General features: G+C 40.4%; 2 long non-coding RNA genes across 2 annotated transcripts; one reads left to right on the plus strand and one right to left on the minus strand.

The window, feature by feature from the left end:
- Positions 1–513: 513 nt before the first annotated feature.
- Positions 514–3,567, minus strand: LOC138956169 (uncharacterized). The gene is made up of 3 exons (XR_011452531.1): positions 3,381–3,567; positions 2,727–2,824; positions 514–2,059 (listed from the first exon to the last, which is right to left on the minus strand). It is a non-coding gene; the product is annotated as an uncharacterized lncRNA (long non-coding RNA).
- A 23-nt stretch (positions 3,568–3,590) lies between these two features.
- LOC138956168 (uncharacterized) lies at positions 3,591–5,558 on the plus strand. Its single transcript, XR_011452530.1, has 2 exons — positions 3,591–3,813; positions 4,348–5,558. It is a non-coding gene; the product is annotated as an uncharacterized lncRNA (long non-coding RNA).
- Positions 5,559–18,128: the final 12,570 nt, after the last annotated feature.

Raw genomic sequence — 18,128 nt, forward strand, 5'->3', positions numbered from 1 at the left:
ACCGGATATCTCGGACCAAGATATCCGATATCGGTCCGATATCGGTCCGATATTGGATTCCAAGTTTGCTCATCAGATTAACGTTAAATTAATGTTAACTTTTTACGTTAATTAAGTTAACATTAATTTAATGTTAATCTGATGAGCAAACTTGGAATCCGATATCGGACCGATATCGGACCGATATCGGATTCCAAGTTTGCTCATCAGATTAACATTAAATTAATGTTAACTTTTTACTTTAATTAAGTTAACATTAATTTAATGTTAATCTGATGAGCAAACTTGGAATCCGATATCGGACCGATATCGGACCGATATCGGATATAACGTTAAATTAAAGTTAATTTTGTTTACGGCTAATGTCAGTTTTACCAAATAAAAAGCATAATATAATGGTTAGATTAACGTTATTTAAACATGTGTTTTTTTACGTTGAGTGCGAAAATAAAAAGAACCAAAATATAACTATAATTAAATTTTTTATTGAGATTTTTATTTTTTTTCCTCGGACCAAGATATTCTGATATCGGTCCGATATTGGATTCCAAGCTTTCACATCATCGCCAATACAATCCCATCCATCACACCAATATTGGCACGATATCAGACCAATATCGGATACGATATCGGGTCGATATCGGACCGATATTGGATTCCGACATTGGGCCAATAAAGTTGACGTTAATTTAACGTTAATCTGATGAGCAAACTTGGAATCCAATATCCGACCGATATCAGGCAGATATCGGATATCTTGGTCCGAGATATCCAGCCAGCACCCCGATATCGGACCGATATCGGACCGATATCGGGATACGATATCGGGTCGATATCGGATCCCGATATCGGATTTCAAATCGGGTCGATATAGGATTACGACATTGGGCCAATATTGGATATAGGTCCGATACAAAGAACCAAAATAAAACTATAATTAAACTTTTTATTAGAATTTTTTTTCTCCCTCAGACCAAGATATCCCATATCTGCCCGATATCGGTCCGATATTGGATTCCAAGTTTGCTCATGAGATAAACGTTTAGTTTTTACGTTAATTTAACGTTAAATTAACATTAAATTAACGTTCATTAAAACAAAACCATAATATAAAGTTAAATTAAAGTTAATTTTCGTTTACGGCTAATGTCAATTTTACCAAATAAAAAGCACAATATAATGGTTAGATTCAAGTTATTCAAACGTGTGTTTTTTATGTTGAGTGCAAACATAAAAAGAACCACACATAAAAACGGTCATACACGTAAAATTCCACTCGTGCAAAAACACGAGTGTACGTGGGAGAAGAAGAAGAAGGAAGTGTGCATGCTAACATGAAACAAAACAAAAGACAAATAAATAAAACCATTAGAAATATGTTGTGAGAATATGTTCTAAACATTTATTCATCATTTCCATGATATATACTGTACATTTAAAAAAACACACACCATAAAACCATGATAAAAATGTCGGAAGTTGAATCAGTTCTAAAGTTTCTGGAAGTGAGTTTGGATACATGTATCCCACTTTTAGGTTCTGTACCTAGAAATTTACCAATTCTATTCCATCTTTTGGGTTTAAAAAAAATAGTCTTCGCACAGCTAGGTATCTTGTACATGTATCCGAATGATGCCAGAGACACAAGGAAAGATGAGGTTATTTGCAACACCACCAGCAGAGGAAGAAGTCATTCACTTTGCAGCAGCAGATAAAAAGAATTGTTGAATTTGAAGCAGGAGCAGACACAGAAGTTGTTGAATTTGTAGCGTCATCTGCAGACAAAGAAGTTGTTGAATTTGCAGCAGACGATATACTTGTTAAACCTGCAGCAGCAAACGAAGAAGTCATTCACTTTGCAGCAGCACCAGACAACAAGAATTGTTGAATTCGAAGCAGGAGCAGACAGAGAAGTTGTTAATGTTGAGTTTGCAGCAGACGATATATACTTGTTAAATCTGCAGCACCAGCCTTGGAAAAAGTTGTTGATACAACCAGTGCAGACGATGGCATGTCTGCAATAGGAGACTTTGAAGATCTGCTCCAAATGCTATGACATCTGCAAAGACAGAGAATGCAACAATCTTAAAACATAAAGAATTCAGTGTGATTTGAGAACTTCAGTGTAAACACTATAATTATGTCTTCTTTGTTAATGCTCTTTGCTAAATATAGAACTGAAGGTAAGTAAGGTTTACATTGTCTTTGCATTATGCCAATATTTGTTGAATTTACTTGTGTGTATATATATGCTAACTTTGATAGCATTCTTCTGTGTTTGAATGAAATGCTCTTAGTCAATGCTGCCTGGCATGGATAACAACCCCCCCCCCCTCCCCCCAACACACACAGAACACCTTCCCGAAGTTTTTTCCAAGACTAAGACTGAGTAAGAGTAAGACAATAATATGTCAGTTGGACCTGGACTAAAAATATGTATAGGTCCAGATGTCCCGGCTACAACAAATTGTTCTGTCAGAAGACCTCTTATAGTTCTTTATGTCGAAATTGATGTGATGGTCGACCAGCCAAGATTTAGAACAATGCGTCATAAGCATGTATTAATGACCCCAGACCGAAGCCTGACAACAACACTGCCTTCTCTCATAAATGATTTTCAGTTATAAATATAATATGACTGCTGGAACATTCATCAAGCGTTAACGTGGATTTTACCTGCAAACACACACACACACACACACACACACACACACACACACACTTACTTGGCCTCAAAAGCCAGAATGTCACTTGTCAGGGTTGTAACTTGTAGTTTACATCCCTGTGAATGCTTTCTGGTATCCTCATGGTAATTCCTCCCACCCTGCAATGAAAGCATTGATGTGTGAGTTGCATTACAGTAGAGAACAGTGGTCAATCAAAACTTGTTTAAAGTGTCTTTGAAAAGACGATTTTCGAAAATAACTCTCTGAGATCTCTTATAAATGTTACTGTACAGTAATGGATTAGACCAGAAGCTGTGAGATTGAACAAATGTGTGAAAATGTGTGGCAATTATCAGATTGACAGAGAGAAATAAAATATCAGAGAGAGAGAGAGAGAGAGAGACAGAGAGAGACAGAGAGAGAGACAGACAGACAGACAGACAGACAGACAGACAGACAGACAGACAGGGAGAGAGAAACAGACAGAGAGACTGAAACTGAGAAAGACAGACAGAGCAAGAAACTAGAAAGACAGAAGGCAGGAAAGAAAGAGAAAGAGAGATAAATTCACCTTTCCAATCGTTATGCATGATATTGCTTTGATATTGGTGACTCGTATCAAAAATAAGTCAACAATCACAATGCCAACGGATTCTGAACTTATGAATATGATTATGAATTTACAACACAAGTCACACAGTGAAGTAACATTACCTGAAAGTTCCATTTGCCATTCGCTCAGCGTCATAAGATCTGTATTGTGTAGTCCTGATATATGCTGAAGTGCAGCATGTTATCTTATATCAGCAGACACACTGGCTTTGAAGTTGCAGGAGTGTTAAAAACGGTAAAAATACAGTACAAACTTTCTTGAGTTCGATTCGACAGAGAAAAGTCCGAGAGTAATGTCCCTTGGCGATCACGGGAGGTCACTCAGAATTACTTGTCCAGCAGTTACTGAGTAAACAAATGGCGAAATGCGTTGGGAAGATTGAAAACAGGCAGTTGCTAGAGCACTATGTTATACAACATCAGAAACGATCCTGACTGGACAGTCCAATACTAAGACAGAAGGAGGAAGACAGAACTGGACTGGTTTCAAGAGTGTTCCAAACAGTCGATCATCATGCATCACGTAAAACGTTGAGTGAGTATCGCCTATGCCTATGAACTTGGAAGATAGTTTTGCTAATTATTGAGACTTGATGTATTTTTTTCTCTTGGAATATATGAGACTAAAAAGTGTGTTTGTTTCTTAGGTGTGTGTGTGTGTCACTGTGTGTGTTTGTGTCACTGTGTGTGTTTAGGTGGTTGCTGATTTTCTTTATTGTTGTTGTAAAAATAAAATGGTGATTTTAACTAAGAATCCTTTTATGGTTCTGTTGTGCATAATAAACAGTTTTTATTCTTTCAGATTTATAAAAATACCTCTCTACACACACACACACACACACACACACACACACACACACACACACACACACACACACACACACACATTGAATGTAGACAAATAAATCTGCCAGTGATGGAAGAAATGGTGAAGAACAAATGAAAGGTGAGGGAGGTTTTGCAGACAGCATGTCTCCTTATGAAAGCACAAACATGTTCATACAATGTCAACATTTTATATGATCATCTTGTTGCGTCATACTCATAACGGTTAATCTTTTTACTGCAGCTGGCCGTGAGGAAGCGCCATATTCAAACCGACAACAAGCAATTCGAACAGGTGCTTGCGAAGTGGTTGACAGGATTGTCGGATCGTCTACATGGTGGGAGGATGTCGAAGATCAACACAGAAAACGAGGACGAGGACTAAGATGAAGATGGTAAATAAAATTAGTGCTAATGTGCTGACAGCCAGCAAGGAACACGCCTCTCGGATTCACTCTCTCTTCATTTTGTGTTATTTTGCCTCTACGTGATATAATGCCTCTACATATATATATGATATAATGCCTCTGCAAGGATTCCCTAGGCCTACTGTTTTGGAACAAATGCTATGTGCAATTATGTCGGAGAATGGGCTGACATCGTTCAATACCGACTGTTGTGGCGACTGAACAATGGCGATACTGCGTTTTTGATGTTCGACAAAGGCGGCCATGAAAAAGTGCGTCGGTGGTGCTACGTTGTGTGTCTCCAACTTTCAATCGCAGCTGACAGTGTCAGATTCAGGCTGTATGGTGCGGAGTGATGTTGTTGCGAGTGACGCTGATAGGCGGAAGGTGACAGACGATGCCAGATATGACGGAGACAAAGAACATCAATGGTCTAACCTAGCTGATATGTTTCAGAGGATGAGCGAGGAAAGCACCGTGAGGATAAAAGAGATGGTCTGAACATTTCCCGTTCCCCACCCTTGTGAAGAATTGGAGCGTAACAATCATTTGTTTTGATTATCATGACTGGACAGAACCGTTGCGTGACCAGTCCGTTGTTTGTTGCAAATCGAAAGACTTATTTAGTTATAATTGATTTCATAACTGGTTATCCGTTTGCGACGATTTTCCCGTCTCCTTTGTGTTAATTTGATTCATGAATGCGTTTTGTGAAGTTATTGTTATTTCCTTATTCCAAGGGGGCTATCGCCTTATGGAATTAAATACTTTGACTTTGATGGGTCACATGAATCGTGACACTCCATAATTATTCGGTGGGGACCCATTGGTTAGTGGTCTGCTCTGCAATGCTGTGAGTCATGGGTTCAAGCCCGTCCTTTGGCAGCAGAGTGGATGACATTTCAGTGGATGAGTTATCTTATCACAAGGTCAGTTATTAATTGTATTAACTGTTGAATTTTAATTGATAGTTGTAATTTGTTTATGTTGCATTGGTAACTTATGTGTTTTCAATGATACAGTTGGTTATTAAATTATTCTCATTCTGCCTTTGACTCACTTTCATTTGTACTTGTGTGACAATGTTTATTGACTCACTTTCATTTGTACTTGTGTGACAATGTTTATCAACTACTTCATCTTATCATTTCTGTCTCCTTTTAAATTTTCTTCTGTTCTTGGGCCAGAAATCTAATATTTACGGATTACAGCAAGTTTTAGTGCAGGTCAAAGACGAACAAGTGCGAAAGCAATTGCCAAGCATGAAGCATGTTTTCATTAGTCAAGAAGTAAAGTCAGAGGTTCAAAGATGATCAGATAATTAATGCCAACTATTCGCTGGTTTTGCTTCATCGACTCTGCGGGCAGCTTCCAGGAAACCAAAGTTTTCAGGTTCCGGGGGAAGTATGGTTGCAAAGCTGAAACTTAAAGGAATTGACGGAAGGGCACCACCAGGGCACCATAGAAGGGCACCACCCTTATCGGTTCCCGATATCGGTCCATTATTGGTTTCCGATGTTAGGCCAATATCAATTCTCTATATCGTACCGATATCGGACCAATATTAGTCCAATGTCGGAATCCGATATCGACCCGATATCGTCCCGATTTGCAATCCGATATCGGTCCGATATCGGGATCCGATATCGGTCCGATATCGGGATCCGATATCAAACTGATATCGACCTGATTTGCAATCTGATATCGGGATCTGATATCGGGATCCGATATCGATTCTCTATATCGTACCGATATCGGACCGATATCGGACCAATGTCGTAATCCGATATCGACCCGGTATCAACCCAATTTGCAATCTGACATCGGGATTTGATATCGCGCCGATATCGGGATCTGATATGAGGCCGATACCGATTCTCTATATCGGACCGATATCGGGTCGATATCGGGTCGATATCGGTCCGATGTCGTAATCCGATATCGGTCCGATATCGACCGGATTTGCAATCCGATATCGGTCCGCTATCGGGATCTGATATCGATTCTCTATATCGGACCAATATCGGACCGATATCGGACCAATGTCGTAATCCGATATTGACCCGGTATCAACCCAATTTGCAATCTGACATCGGGATTTGATATCGCGCCGATATCGGGATCTGATATGAGGCCGATACCGATTCTCTATATCGGACCGATATCGGGTCGATATCGGGTCGATATCGGTCCGATGTCGTAATCCGATATCGGTCCGATATCGACCCGATTTGCAATCCGATATCGGACCGATATCGGAATCCGATATCGACCCGATATCGTATCCGATATCGGTCCGATATCGGACCGATATCGGGGTGCTGGCTGGGATTGTCGGCCAGTAAAATGCCTTAATTGGCCCACTGTTGGCACGCCATTGGTGGCCCAGTGCTTGTTTGCCAGCATTGGGCCATAGGTGGCGATTTGCTGGCAATTATAGGTGGGTTTTTGCTGGCACGCCAGCAGTGGGCCAATGCTGGATAATTGCTGGCAAGAAGATCTGCGACAGCACAGCGGTATGACTTTCTCACTTGGAGTGACGTAATGTACAAACAAATGTCGAAATATCTTGACGTCACTCGTGATGATGACGCATTGTCAACTAAATCCGGCCCGCGGTGGTTCTGCAGATGTCCGGTTATTTGTTTTGCATTCAACTTCAAGGAATTTCCAAAGCACCTTCTTCGATTTCAGTACGCGTCCGATCTCCTCCGGCTAGAAGCAAGCGTGGTGAGTTTCACAAACAGTTGTGTGAGCAGGTCGTCGCAACGGCGTTAGATCTAGTATCTTCTTGTTCTTTTCCTCCGTTGTCGGTCTTTTTTTCAACTTTCTTCTGCTGGACGTTTGAGTCAGTTCGCAAAATATAATAGACTTTAAGAAGTCGTCCTCTCTGTAAGAAAGAATCTGCGCGCGCACGCGCGCGCGTGTGTGTGTGTGTGTGTGTGTGTGTGTGTGTGTGTGTGTGTGTGTGTGTGTGTGTGCGCCCGCGCGCGCGGTTGTGTGTGTGTGTGTGTGTGTGTGCGCCCGCGCGCGCGGGTGTGTGTGTGTATGTGTGTGTGTGTGTGTGTGTGTGTGTGTGTGTGTGTGTGTGTGTGTGTGTGTGTGTGTGTGTGTGTGTGTGTGTGTGTGTGTGTGTGTGCCTTTTTCCTTTCTTTGTGTGATTGAGTTTGTTTTGTCTCTGTCAAAAGAAAAGCACCATAGGCATTACCATAAGCTTACTTGTAACCAAACAAATTGCATCTTGTGAATGTTGACATTGAGTATGTGTCTATTCACTCCAGGACAAAGATTTGTGCAAGTGTCTGACTGCCCAACTGGATAAGATGCAGCTCGCCTGGGTCTCAGTTCCTGAGAGAAACGCAAGAGAGCTGTCCGAGACAACGTAAGCTTCGCAGGTTAGATCAAAATACTTGTCATCATTTTCACGAGTTTTCATTCACAAGCACCTGGGAAATAAATCTCATGTTCCCCGGGGAATAAATCCCCTGTTACCATAGTTGCAGGAAGCCCTATTACATGGATAATCAAAGGCAAACCCAATAGAAACGCTAGAGGATTCTTCGGCTCTTTTCATTGGCGTTTCCCCAGACCTAAACAGACGACACGACACTGCTTTGCAAAGTTCCAAAAACCAACTGGCAAACTAGCAAAAGTAAACAAAAAACCAAAACTACTTCAATAAATTCATCACAAACAAATGAAACCTACCGATATGTTATGTCTTCTTACAAAGTCATGGAGTGCGTGTATCTTTGTGTGAGAAACACATTTTGACCCGTGCACAAGACGTTGTATCGATAAACGAAGCACAAATCAGAAATAATGATACAAGCAAGGAAAATAGCAACAAGATATGCAAACATCTCACAAAGCCGAGCAAGCAGATTGACAGGTCTAATGAAAAAGAAAGAGGTACTGAGTCGGAAACAAGATCGCGATTCTTTCCTTCGCTGCACGACGCGGCAAATCTTCTGTGATCTTTGACCCAACGTAGCTTCCACATTCGATTACTAAGCTTAAATACTCACAACTGAAAGCCGAGGGAGTGGAATACCGAGATGAACAAACAGAACTGTGCATCCTCAAACCTGACATATTCATCCCAACATTTTATAAACTCAAAAATACAGAAAGTTGCTTTCACACGCCAGCTTTGATTGCCAGTGGTTATCCGCACGGAACTCGTGTGGTTAGCAGCACGGAACCCGTGTTTCAAAGCATGGCTCCCTGTGTTGATTGTTTTCTTATTTTCTCACTACCAAAATGATGACAAAAACGATGTTTGGTGGTTTGTTGTCAGACCAGCTTTTTTTGTCGGTCCTCGGGGGGCATATCGACTTTTGTTTCATATTTATTGACCGCGGCCTTCGGCCTTGGTCAATAAATATGAAACAAAAGACGATATGCTCCCCCTCGGACGACAAAAAAGCTGGTCTGTCAACAACCCATCAAACATCTTATAATATTCCTGTTGACCCCTTACTTTTGCTTGGCATTTTAGTCAGTTCAGAAAATATGATAGATTACAAGAAGTCGTCCTCTCTGTGAGAATGCCTCTGTGTGTGTATGTGTGTGTGTGTGTGTGTGTGTGTGTGTGTGTGTGTGTGTGTGTGTGTGTGTGTGCGCGCGTGTGTGTGTGCGCGTGTGTGTGTGTGAGCGCGCGCGCGTGCGTGCGTGCGTGTGCTGTTTGCTTGCATGCCTGCGTGTATGCTTGCGTTTGTTTGGTTGTTTGGTTGTGTGTGTGTGTGTGTGTGTGTGTGTGTGTGTGTGTGTGTGTGTGTGTGTGTGTGTGTGTGTGATATGGAATAATGAATTAAAACCAACAAAACTCGTTTGCTTTCATGTTTCAAGAGGTGAACGGCAGGAGGACTTGAGAGTTTCAATGGCTTACCGTAGGCTACGACGTCAGGACAAAAAAAAGAAGCGTTATCTCAACGTTGCGGATGCGAACAGAGAAATGACAGAATCAAGACAATCCTACGGAGGTTTACTGGGAAGTGAACAAGAAACATTCCTGCCTTTGGTCATCATGTCTCGAGTGTGAAATTTAGAACGCTGTACAAATAAAATAAAACAGTGAGCAACTGAAAACAAAGCGTACGTTTCTGTAATGTTTCGGTAATGAGTCGTTGCTGTTTGGAAGCTTTACATTTGTTTTGTTTTTAATATATATTACTGTATTGTTGTTGTGCCCGCTATAACTGCGTTGATGACGATATTCTGTCAAAACCACTGCCTTTACTTGCCAGATAAGTTACACGACAAATGTGATTAGCATTTCAATTGCATTTTACTGATGAATTTGATAATTACGCATATGCATATTGCTAATGTACAGCTTGACAGCATTGCCCTTTGCTTTATTTGCGCACGTCTTGCCGCCAGCATGGGTTGAAAAGTCCATTAATGTGCTGTGTTTTGTTATTGTTATTACATTCACAGTAAAAAATGACAAAACAAAGCATATTTATAGACTTCTAACAACCATCTATGGGCTAACAAGACTGTGCAGATCGAGTACATGAATAGAGCCGTCATTCTATCCGAATCAGTGGTATTGGTATATTTTCTGCAACTTATTGGCATTTTGCTGGCAATGGTAAAGACAGAAATATGGCATTTTGCCGGGCCACAACTGGCCCGGTAATTTCAGCAGGTAAAGGGCCATTAACGGAAAATATATGGAAAAAAGTTTTTTTTATATGGAACTAAAAACCTGCAAAATGCTGGCAAAATGCTGGCGAAATGCTGGCAAAATGCTGGGTTTTTGATGGCAAGCCATCAATAAGCCATCAAATAAATGATGGGTTTTTGCTGGCAAAATTCTGGCAAAATTCTGGCAAAATGATGGCAAGCCATCAAAAAGCCATCAAATAAATGATGGGTTTTTGCTGGCAAAATTCTGGCAAAATGATGGCAAAATGATGGCAAGCCATCAAAAAGCCATCAAATAAATGATGGGTTTTTGCTGGAAAATTGCTGGCAAAATGATGGCAAGCCATCAAAAAGCCAGCAAATAAATGATGGGTTTTTGCTGGCAAAGTGCTGGCTTGCCAGTGATGGCCCATCAATTTGCCAATGTGCATACGGGTAATATGCCAGCATTGGGCCATAAGTGGGCCTTTGATGGCAGTAGTTCTGGCAACTGGCATTGCCATCAAAACGCCAGCAATGGCCCACTTCTGGCATGTTTATTGGGATATTGAAGTCTTTTCGTCGAAGTTGCCGATGTGTCGACATTTGGAAGAAGAACAATTCTAGTCATTACACAAAGTATGAGAGCTACTTGCCTTGAGAGCTTCGCGCCGATGGTTCTGTTGTACAAGTTAACTAGATTTCAATTCAGAAAACAAGAAAGGTAAATTATTGGAACGTTTGTTATTGACACAAATACGTTACAGTCACGTGTGTTATTGACACAAATACGTCACAGTCACGTTTGTTATTGACACAAATACGTCACAGTCATGAATGTTATTGACACAAATACGTTACAGTCACGTGTGTTATTGACACAAATACGTCACAGTCACGTGTGTTATTGACACAAATACGTTACAGTCATGAATGTATCGACCCAACGGTCTTTTAAGTGCACAGACAAACAATTATTTACGAACACTTATCTGGATAGAACTTTTGGATTTAATTAGATTTCGATTCAGCTGAACTCATGGACTTTATATTGGATTTCAGTTGTTCAAGCCTGTAGTTAATTGAAATGCGGTATGTTTGTGTTGTCTGCTCTAGAGATGTATATTTCGTACATTTGAGCATTCTGAACTTTTCAGTCGCTAAAAGTAGTACCCACAAAGTGTATAGCTTCTCAACCCATGAGCTATCGGGGATTCAGGTCGGTTGCTGGGAGGTTATTTGTTTGGTTGCTGAAATAAACACTCCTTCCAGTTAACAAAGGGAAAGAAGCAGAGGGGGGAATAAGTGATTAAGAATGAGCGAGAGAGAGGACCTGTGGAGGCTCTTCATAAGACCACCAGCTTCATAACCAGAGCAATGGACTCCAAGTTTAGCATAGGCGAACGACAAGAAGAAGAAGCGAGAGAGAGAGATTCGCAGCCGGTTTTATAATATGCAATACCAAACCTTACCATTTTGTGGTTGGTGCATTTCTTCGTAAGGCAGTTAGCGGAGCACCTTGTGTGTGTGGAGCGGCAGGCGCAGTTGTCGTTCCTGTTGCACTCTGACTCCTCGCTACACTGGCAGCACTGTTTGAAGGTAGATTCACTTATGTAACACATTCTTCATGTGTGTGTGTGTTTGTGTGTGTGTGTGTGTGTGTGTGTGTGTGTGTGTGTGTGTGTGTGTGTGTGTGTGTGTAAGTGGGTGTCTGTGTGTGTTTGTGTGTGCGTGCCTGTTGCAGTTTATGTGGTGATGCGTGTTCATGTCTGTGTGCCAACAAGGTAAAATGTCAGAAAACAAACAGTTTTAAAGTAAGAATTAACTAGCAAATATGCGCACACAAAACAGACGTACATACACACACACACACACACACACACCCACACACACACACCCACCCTAACTCTTTGACTTCAATATCTTTCTTTCTCACTCACTTGTGTCTCATCCTCATTCTATCCGTCTTTCTCTGTCTTTCTCTGACTGACTGTCTCTATCTCTCTCTGTCTGTCAGTCTGTCTCTATTTCTCTCTATCTGTCTGTCTCTCTCTATCCATCTCTGCGTCTGTCTCTTTGTCTATATCTCTTTCTCTGTCTCTATCTCTGCCTGTCTGGCTGTCTCTATCTCTCTCTCTGTCAGTCTGTCTGTATCTTTCTCTGTCTGGCTGTCTTTATCTCCTTCTGTCTGTCTGTCTGCCTCTTTCTTTCTTTGTCTGTCTGTCTCTATCTCTCTGTCTGTCTCTATATCTCTCTCTCTCTCTCTCTCTCTCTCTCTCTCTCTCTCTGTTTGTCTCTATCTCTCTCTCTGTCTGTCTGTTTATCTCTCTCTCTATATATATGTTCTGTCTGCATGTCTCTATCTCTGTATGTATAACTGTCTCTATTTCTCTGTGTCTGTCTCTATCTCTGTATGTATAAATGTCTCTATTTCTCTGTGTCTGTCTCTATCTCTGTATGTATAACTGTCTCTATTTCTCTGTGTCTGTCTCTATCTCTGTATGTATAACTGTCTCTATTTCTCTGTGTCTGTCTCTATCTCTGTATGTATAACTGTCTCTATTTCTCTGTGTCTGTCTCTATCTCTGTATGTATAACTGTCTCTAGTTCTCTGTGTCTGTCTGTCTCTATCTCTGTATGTATAACTATCTCTAGTTCTATGTGTCTGTCTGTCTATATCTCTGTGTGTATAACTGTCTCTAGTTCTCTGTGTCTGTCTGTCTCTATCTCTGTATGTATAACTGTCTCTAGTTCTCTGTGTCTGTCTGTCTCTATCTCTGTGTGTATAACTGTCTCTATTTCTCTCTGTCTGTCTGTCTCTATCTCTGTATGTATAACTATCTCTAGTTCTCTGTGTCTGTCTGTTCCTGTCTTTCTCTGTCTGTCTGTCTGTCTGTCTGTCTGTCTGTCTCTATCTTCCTGTGTCTGTCCCTGTTTATCACTTTCTGTATCTGTCTCTATCTCTCTATGTATCTGTCTCTATCTCTCTCTGTATCTGTCTCTATCTCTCTCTGTCTCTATCTCTCTCTGTCTCTATCTCTCTCTCTGTCTCTCTGTCTCTCTGTCTCTCTCTCTCTGTCTCTGTCTCTCTCTCTCTCTGTATCTGTCTCTATCTCTCTCTGTATATGTCTCCATCTCTCTCTCTGTATATATAATTACCTGCATAGTATGCATTTGATTTTATGAATAACCACATATGTATGATCTTCATGCCTCATCTTTATCATCATCATCATCATTATCATCATCATTATCGTCATCATCATCATCATCATCATCGTCATCTTTATTATCACGTTTTCCGACCTCCTTTTGTTGGTTAACTTTTTAACTTTTTAATTTTTAATTTTTTTATTTTATTTTTTTTTAATTTTTTTTTTTAATTATATAATTGTGTGTCTATGCGTCCCAAGGACAGATTGTAAGAAAAGGCGTAGCCTTAAATCTAAATCCTTGTAAAATAAAGTTCAATTCAATTCAATTCAATTCAATTCAACTCAATTCAATTCAATTCAATTCAATTCAATTCTCTCTCTGTCTCTATCTCTGTCTCTATCTCTCTCTGTCTCTATCTCTCTCTGTATCTGTCTCTATCTCTCTCTGTATCTGTCTCTCTCTGTATCTGTCTCTATCTCTCTCTGTATCTGTCTCTATCTCTCTCTGTATCTGTCTCTATCTCTCTGTATCTGTCTCTCTCTGTATCTGTCTCTGTCTCTCTGTATCTGTCTCTGTCTCTCTCTGTATCTGTCTCTCTCTGTATCTGTCTCTGTCTCTCTCTGTATCTGTCTCTGTCTCTCTCTGTATCTGTCTCTGTCTCTCTCTGTATCTGTCTCTGTCTCTCTCTGTATCTGTCTCTGTCTTTCTCTGTATCTGTATCTGTTTCTCTCTGTATCTGTCTCTATCTCTCTCTGTATCTGTCTCTATCTCTCTCTGTGTCTGTCTCTATCTCTCTCTGTATCTGTCTCTATCTGTGTCTGTCTCTATCTCTCTCTGTATCTGTCTCTATCTCTCCCTGTATCTGTCTCTATCTCTCTCTGTATCTGTCTATATCTCTCTCGGTATCTGTCTCTATATCTCTCTGTATCTGTCTTTGTCTCTCTCTGTATCTGTATCTATCTCTCTCTGTATATGTTTCTATCTCTCTCTGTATCTATCTCTCTCTGTATCTGTCTCTCTCTCTCTCTGTATCTATCTCTGTCTCTCTCTGTATCTGTCTCTATCTCTGTATCTGTCTCTGTCTCTCTCTGTATCTGTCTCTCTCTGTATCCGTCTCTCTCTCTCTCTGTATCTGTCTCACTCTGTATCTGTCTCTATCTCTCTCTGTATCTGTCTCTATCTGTATATGTCTTTATCTCTCTATGTATCTGTCTCTATCTCTCTTTGTCTCTATCTCTCTATGTATCTGTCTCTATCTCTCTATGTATCTGTCTCTATCTCTCTCTGTATCTATCTCTCTATCTCTCTGTATCTGTCTCTATCTCTCTATGTATCTGTCTCTATCTCTCTCTGTATCTGTCTCACTCTGTATCTGTCTCTCTCTGTATATGTCTCTCTCTGTATCTGTCTCTATCTCTCTATGTATCTGTCTCTATCTCTCTATGTATCTGTCTCTATCTCTCTTTGTCTCTATCTCTCTCTGTATATGTCTCTATCTCTCTCTGTATCTGTCTCTATCTCTCTCTGTATCTGTCTCTATCTCTCTCTGTCTCTATCTCTCTCTGTATCTGTCTCTATCTCTCTCTGTCTCAATATCTGTCTCTATCTCTCTCTGTATCTGTCTCTATCTCTCTCTGTATCTGTCTCTATCTCTCTCTGTATCTGTCTCTATCTCTCTCTGTATCTGTCTCTATCTCTCTCTGTATATGTCTCTATCTCTCTCTGTATCTGTCTCTATCTCTCTATGTATCTGTCTCTATCTCTCTCTGTATCTGTCTCTATCTCTCTCTGTATCTGTCTCTATCTCTCTTTGTCTCTATCTCTCTCTGTATATGTCTCTGTATTGCTGCCTGAGAAACTCATTTCTTTTATAGACCTCATTTTCCATGAAAATATAATTACAACAAATATCATTCAGCAATACAAAACTTACACGGCTTTGACACCTCTTTGCCGGGCAGTTGGTGCATTGCGTGCCTTTGGCATGACAGTCACAGTTCTTGGTGTTGCATTCTGATTCGTCGTTACACCGACAGCATTCTTGTATCTTGTTCGTCTGGAACAACAACAGATCGACTTTGATCATTCAAAGAATATTACGAGTAGAACGGAGTTGTTGTTGTTGTTGTTGTTGTTGTTGTTGTTGTATTTGTTGTATTTGTTGATATTGTTGTTGCTGTTGTTGTTGATGTTGTTATTGTTTCCTGACATGTCTTCAATTCTCTAAAAATCGCCACCTTAAATTTCAACTTTTGCGTCCTTAATAACGCTGTGTAATTACTGCACAGCTCATCATTAGTTTGATAATACCATTTTTTCGTTTATCCTTAGCTATGATCTTCAAGATTATGTAGAAAATGTCTTTAGAACACGTCGGCGCAAGTGTTTTTGTCGATACCCATAATGACCCTCGCTAACTCTCGGTCTGCAGCACCCAGCTCTCATAACGGGTTCCTCTTAGAGCAGTTTCTTGACATGTGACGTCGTATGGGTCCAGGTCAGGTGAACATGTAGAATGGGACAGCAAGGGGACACACTAAGCTGCTAGAAATGGGTTTGCTGTGGAAGCTGTGTGAGACAAGGCGTTGCCATGGTGCAGCATAAACCCATGAGTATCCGTCGTTGGACCGCACTGGCTTCAAGCTTTAAACACCACAGACAGGCAATGAGCACGTGCCATTCTAATGTAACCTTGCTCTGCTCCTCAAGTGGAGTTTTGGCGACATGTCTTGCTTTTTACATTTAGTCAAGTTATGACTAAATGTTTTTACATCGAGGGGGGAATCGAGACGAGGGTCGTGGTGTATGTGTGTGTGTCTGTGCGTGTGTGTGTGTGTGTTGTAGAGCGATTCAGACTAAACTACTGGACCGATCTTTATGAAATTTGACATGAGAGTTCCTGGGTATGATATCCCCGGACATTTTTTCATTTTGTCGATAAATGTCTTTGATGACGTCATATCCGGCTTTTTGTAAAAGTTGAGGCGGCACTGTCACACCCTCATTTTTCAATCAAATTGATTGAAATTTTGGCCAAGCAATCTTCGACGAAGGCCGGACTGCGGTATTGCATTTCAGCTTGGTGGCTTAAAAATTAATTAATGACTTTGGTCATTAAAAATCTGAAAATTAAAAAAAAAAAAATATAAAACGATCCAAATTTACGTTCATCTTATTTTTCATTATTTTCTGATTCCAAAAACATATAAATATGTTATATTTGGATTAAAAACAAGCTCTGAAAATTAAAAAAATTAAAAATTATGATCAAAATTAAATTTTTGAAATCAATTTCAAAACACTTTCATCTTATTCCTTGTCGGTTCCTGATTCCAAAAACATATATTTATGATCTGTTTGGATTAAAAACACGCTCAGAAAGTTCAAACGACGAGAGGTACAGAATAGCGTGCTATGCAGCACAGAGCAACCACTACCGCGCCAAACAGGCTCGTCAATTTCACTACATTTTGCACGAGCGGCGTACTACGGTCATTGTGAAAAAATGCAGTGCGTTCAGTTTCATTCTGTGAGTTCCACAGCTTGACTAAATGTAGTAATTTCGCCTTACGTGACTTGTTATCATGTATTATCGGTATGAACATTTCTCAAGTCGATTACAGTATAGCGTTCGTGGGATACCTCTAGCTTCGCTGGGATAATGGTCGAAGTTAGCGGATCATGAAACATGCGCAAGCAAGGGATTAATGCGCGGTTGAAGAGTTCTGTGAAAATCTTTCAATTCTGCTAACACTTTCTAGCAGTTTGTTTGGGTTGAAATAAAATCAAAAGTCCATAGATATGCTCTTTTTCTGCTGAGGCGATAAAGGCAGATATTTTTGTGTTCTTTTCATATTTTGGTATCACAAAGGAAGTTTTCTTACGTCGAGTAGCAGACGAACTTTCGCACCCGTGTTCAAACGTCAAATACTGTATGAAGTTCGGTTTTCTGAGGCAAGACATTGTATGGAACCGCTTCATGTTCTCGACATTCAAGGATGTGTGCATTTGCTTGCGTGTGTTATGTTGATGAAATGAAATATAGTTGATAATTGACCAACATATTGAAGTCTTTTCGTCGAAGTTGCCGATGTGTCGACATTTGGAAGAAGAACAATTCTAGTCATTACACAAAGTATGAGAGCTACTTGCCTTGAGAGCTTCGCGCCGATGGTTCTGTTGTACAAGTTAACTAGATTTCAATTCAGAAAACAAGAAAGGTAAATTATTGGAACGTTTGTTATTGACACAAATACGTTACAGTCATGAATGTATCGACCCAACACAGACAGACAAACAATTATTTACGAACACTTATCTGGATGAAACTTTTGGATTTAGATTTTGATTCAGCTGAACTCATGGATTTTATATTGGATTTTGTGTGCAAACCTATAGTTGTTATTTCAAATGCGGTATGTTTGTGCTGTCTGCTCCAGAGATGTATGTTTCGTACATGTGAGTGTTTGGAACTTTTCAGTCGCTAAAAGTAGTACCCACAAAGTGTATAGCTTCTCAACCCATGAGCTATCGGGGATTCAGGTCGGTTGCTGGGAGGTTATTTGTTTGGTTGCTGAAATAAACACTCCTTCCAGTTAACAAAGGGAAAGAAGCAGAGGGGGGAATAAGTGATTAAGAATGAGCGAGAGAGAGAGATTCGCAGCCGGTTTTATAATATGCAATACCAAACCTTACCATTTTGTGGTTGGTGCATTTCTTCGTAAGGCAGTTAGCGGAGCAACCTTGTGTGTGTGGAGCGGCAGGCACAGTTTTCGTTCCTGTTGCACCCCTCGGTACATTGGCAGCACTGTTAGAAGGTAGATTCACT

Source organism: Littorina saxatilis, unplaced genomic scaffold (assembly GCF_037325665.1).
Source record: "Littorina saxatilis isolate snail1 unplaced genomic scaffold, US_GU_Lsax_2.0 scaffold_2057, whole genome shotgun sequence".
Classification (NCBI taxonomy): domain Eukaryota; kingdom Metazoa; phylum Mollusca; class Gastropoda; order Littorinimorpha; family Littorinidae; genus Littorina; species Littorina saxatilis.